The sequence below is a fragment of the Notamacropus eugenii genome, chromosome 2 (assembly GCF_028372415.1).
Source record: "Notamacropus eugenii isolate mMacEug1 chromosome 2, mMacEug1.pri_v2, whole genome shotgun sequence".
Taxonomy (NCBI): Eukaryota; Metazoa; Chordata; class Mammalia; order Diprotodontia; family Macropodidae; genus Notamacropus; species Notamacropus eugenii.
In genome coordinates this window covers 190415444-190420536 of record NC_092873.1, presented here as the reverse complement: position 1 = coordinate 190420536, position 5093 = coordinate 190415444, and the positions used below count along the sequence as shown (strand labels likewise).

At 41.2% G+C, this 5093-nt stretch overlaps 1 long non-coding RNA gene across 1 annotated transcript; it reads right to left on the bottom strand.

The window, feature by feature from the left end:
* Nucleotides 1-3910: 3910 nt before the first annotated feature.
* LOC140526646 (uncharacterized) lies at nt 3911-5093 on the bottom strand. The gene is made up of 2 exons (XR_011974463.1): nt 4142-5093; nt 3911-4055 (listed from the first exon to the last, which is right to left on the bottom strand). It is a non-coding gene; the product is annotated as an uncharacterized lncRNA (long non-coding RNA).

Here is a 5093-nt window from a genome sequence, read left to right as displayed (position 1 = left end):
TCGTCTCATCCCTGCCTTGGTCAGTACCTCACGGCCATCTGGGAGAAACCAGCGCCCTCCTTCTGTCTCCTTGGCTCCCATCTTGAGCCTTTTTCTTCTCTTCCTGAGTATAGGATGGGGAGGGGAGATTGGGAGGCAAAGTAGGAATTAATACCAACATTGCAGTCTGTCCAGGTTCCTTTTCCCCAGCCTTCCTCGCTTCCTCATCAGCAAGGCGATTACCTCTAGCCTCAAAGGTGTTCCCTATTTGATGTCCTTTCACATGCACAATAGCAATTGCTTTGGGCAACAGTAAACTACTCAATACTTTAGTCAGTAGGGTGGTATGAGCTAGTTCCTTTCCCTTACTATTTACCATTCCTCTTTCTTCCCAAATTTTTCCAAAAACATGTGCTACTCCCCAAACATACTTAGAGTCTGTATATATAGATCCTTCTTTCCCTTCTAATAATTTTAAAGCTTGATGCAAAGCATACAGTTCACAAGTTTGTGCTGACCAAGTCTTAGGTAAGCTACTAGCTTGTACTAGAGAACTTCTATCTCCATCTATTATGGCATACCCATTCTGTCTCTTTCCTTCTATCACCCGGGAGGACCCATCTATAAACCAATTCACTCCCTCAAACAAAGGGGATTCTTGTAAATCCTCCCGCACTTTTGTCTGATAATCAGTTATATCCAAACAGCAGTGTTCCAAATTTACAGGCTCCTCGGGTGAGGCTGACAGAAAACTAGCTGGATTAAGGTTATGGTCTTGGGACAGTATTAAATCATCCTTTTCTAATAATATGGCCTCATACTTTAAAATTCTTGAATCTGTCAGCCATCTCCCAGCTCTCTGATTTAAGATAGATCGCACCTGATGAGGTACACTCACAATCAAACAGCCTCCAAAAGTGATTTTTCTACTTTCTTCTACTAGGAGGGCAGTGGCTGCCACAGCCTGTATGCAAGTTGGCCATCCTTTTCCAAATTCTGTGTGTTCTCACACACGCTTCAAATGGAGCTTTAATACTGACAAAGTGTGTCTCCAAGCATGAAGCTTGAGAGTTATTAACTAATAGCAATAATTATAAATGAAAGTAAACAACTTTAAAATTTTAAATGCAATAACCTTCCATAACTTTGTCTACTGGCTTCCCAATCATGCTAAACATTTTCTGAATTGGTATGGGGGAATAGATAGTTCAAGGTTCAACTTACCCATATTCCTCCCCTCCTCTTATTTTTCCTTTTTCCATACCTAAATCCAATCAATAAATACCTCTTCACATTCTTTCCCTTATGAATCCTTCCCTTCATCTATCTTCCTTTTTATATGAATATGGGAAGAAAGCAAAGTTGACTGACGCATTAGCAAATTACAGGGGGGCAGTCCCCTTGTCATAAGTACAGATACAGAGATTTAAATTAATGAACTGTCCATTTAGAGGTTCCATCTCATACAGCAGTCTGGGGAGAAATATCATCTTATGCAATTTTCTGATCTGGATGCTCCTTCAAACAGTCGTCAGCACAGCATCTCAGCATCTTCTTTTCTTTATCTTCTTGTAGAAATCCAGATGTCCACTCTCCTACAGAATTGAACTTAATACCATCTTAGATTACCAATCCTATCATTCTTACAAAAATCGAAATTGAAACTTTGACAAATTATCATTTTTTTTTTTTAAAGAAAAATAAGAAATTCACGTTAAAATGCAGCTTCTACATTTCACAGCAAGTCATTATTCATTCCCTCATTAGGAAGATGAGATTTCACTAAGGAGTCAACACCAGGCTCCAGTACTTATATAAATACAATAAATAATCATTCTTAACACAGTGCATATCACATCATAAAACAATTCCAACTTCTGATCATGTGATGCTTCTTTTAAAGCATTTACAATATAGTCTACAAACCATTTTTCATTTAGCATTAACCAACTAGGACAAAATAATAACTATGCATGCTAGCCTCACAAGCCCTTAACCTAATCATCTCCACACCATTACTAAGAATTAGAGGACCCTAACTTATTGTTGTTGTTCTAAAGTCCTAAACCTGTTAGCTCAATGTTAGACTTAACCTCAGATGTTCCTCTACCAACAATCTATTATTCAACAGATCTGGTATTATTACTTACAAAACTTCTGATTTTAGGAATTTGCCACTAAGAGTAGGGACATTGCAGGGAAACATCTCCCTTACTTCACGTCAGTTCCAGGCAGGAGTAGGTTGTCAACTGGCATTCAGCCAGGCTTCAAGTCTGCCAGGTGTCAGTGGGGAAATTGAGTCAGGAAAATCCTACCTCAGCCCAGACTGAACAGTCGCTCCCCCGACCTTCCCATGAGATCACCTTTTTGCAGTTCATACCAGCATCTCACAGGCTTATTGGCATCATGGATCAGTGGCTCAGACCACCTCTCTTGCTATCCACACCTGGAGTTAGACTCAGAAGAACAGTCAGTTAATAGTCCCACAAAAATCTTAAAATAGCAAGCTCCAATAATCAGTTTCAGACATGACTAATTTCACATTGGCCAAGGAACATCTTTGAAGCAGGTCTAAGTAGCCTACATGCCTTCCTATACATGTTCTAGTTCCTGATTGAATAACAATCATAAGTCATTGCTCTAATAGATTTATATCTGTTTCCCAAACTACTTTATCTCTTTCTAACCCTGCTCAATCTAAAAGAATGAGCTACACATGTGATAAGTTCAAACACTAACTTGAATTTTTATGTTCATGTAATGAATTCAAATCAAAACAATCATTTAACTTTCAATGCCAAATATTACCAGAGGCTACCTACCTCTAAGAAAATTAGACTGAAATTCTTTCCCCAAACTGAAGATGCCTCTGATTTAGTCTCAGTAATTAATTCAGTTAATTGTTTTAATACTAATTGCTTTTACATCATTTTGTAACCTGTAAAGATCTCACTCCAAGTTGGGACCTTTGTCCATTACCCCAAAAAGTTTTAGTCCCATTTGTCTAAAGGCCTTGGAAAACCTCACCTTGAAAACTCCTTGGTTTTTCCACGTGAACCGGCTCTCCTAAGGTCCACTCTTATCACTATACCCAAGTCTATTCTACTTCCCACTCTTAATTCTATCAGTCCAAATCTCCAGTTTACTGGCCACTCCCATCAAGACCATTCCTGGAGCTCCCAGACCACCTGGCCCCCCGCCCTGCAAAGAAAAAGAAAAACCTAAACTTATTATCTTTTTACTTTAAATACATTGTCTGGCATCAAATATATTGATCTAATTAAACCTAAATCCAAAACTCTCAGCTCTAAGTTGCTTACTTGAGTTTTTTTTTACTTTCTAATCTTCTGCTTACTTCCACCAAACTTTAATAAATTCTAACCTATCTGAAGCATTAAATTAAGAATGACACATTTCACCTATTCACAATTCCAAATACGACCAGAATGAATTCACTTAACTTTCTGTTATTTCCCATTACACTAAAATTTCTTCTTTTGGGTGAGGCAGGAAATGGTTAATTGGTTGCTAGCATGCCTCTTAGGTCTGAGGGAAAAAGAATTTTTTTTTTTTTTCTCTCCCTCCTTGTCCCTCCACCCCTCTGAAACTAGTCTGGAGGGGTTGAAGAAAGGGAGTAACAGGAATTTCAAGGACAGTTCAGCTCAGCCTTTCTGCTCCTGCTGGCTGGCTGGCTAAATTTACAACCTTATCAGATAAAAACAGAGACACACAGACTTTCATTCACACAGAAATACCAACACAACATATACAGACAAACATTTAACAGAATAGAATAGGACATATAGGTTTAAATTTTTGTCACACCCAGTCCTCAAAGGAACCATATTTGGGCCAGATTGTGCCTCCTCCTCCTCCAATGTCTTTTCACCCCATATGAAACAACAGTACTTAATCATCTTCTTCTACATTCTTTTCTCTATAATTTTGGTAATTCATGCCAATTTTGTAATCAGTTTCCCAAGGGACTATTTACCGGTATCTCTTCCTGACTCCACTCCGAAGCTCTATTCCTGGACTGCTTTTGTCCCATTTTGGTCGAGGGTTGTCGCCAACACCTCCGAGTCTGAGACTCAACGAATTATGCTAGCTCCCTTGCTAGCTTCTCCTGCTGGCTCCTTTGGTCGAGGGTTGTCGCCAACACCTCCGAGTCTGAGACTCAACGAATTATGCTAGCTCCCTTGCTAGCTTCTCTTGCCAGCTCTCAGGTGAGGGTCGCCCGTCACCAACAGTCACCCAGCAAACGTTTTTGGGGGGGCCCTTCACCCTGGGGTCCCGCAGTCCACTAATTTGGTTGGGAGTCGTCACCTTCTCCCCGAGTCTATCTAAGACTCAACGAATTGACCCCCAGACCCCCCCCGCGCTTACCGCTGGGTTGTATACGCGTACAAGTTGCCTGACTGCAAACTTCAACACCAACCGGTTGGCATTTTTACACACTTCACAGCTTCGGAGTCTTTGGAGTCCTTATCTCTATTCTTTTCTGTCTTCACTGAGTTCCTCTGCTTCAGGTCGTTACCTTGCAGAGAGGGAGGCCCGGCAGCTCCTTTCAAGGACAATGGGGAAATCTCCCCACGGGCGCCCAAGTCCTTGGACTGAGCTGTCAGCCGTCTCTCAGAAAGGTCACAGATCCCGGTACGTGCCCCCAAACTGTGTGGGATGGCTCAGGTCCCTACATAAATCAATTACTCAGAGGCCTCTCAAAGTGATGACAGAAAAGAGTTTTATTCGATTCTCGAGAATCTGGACAATCCCACAGCAGTTCACCTGGAGTAGGAAAGCCGAAGATAAAAATCAGGACAGTGATTTATAAACCCTAACGCAAGTCCCTCCTCCCCCCCACTGACCATTATCCTCATTAGCTGAGGATATGGTCTTACATTCTAGACACGAGATCTAACCAATCCCTTTGAAATGAAGACATCGAGGAATTACGCAAGTTTTGTCCAATCATTGAGACCCCAGTACACCACACAGTTTTATGCCTTATATGGAACTATTCTATTCCAAAAACACTGCAGCCCCGAGCCTCCAGGCCCCACCTCACCCTTGGGAGAAAACCACAATCTGAGGAGTCTTCACCAAGTCTATCCCAC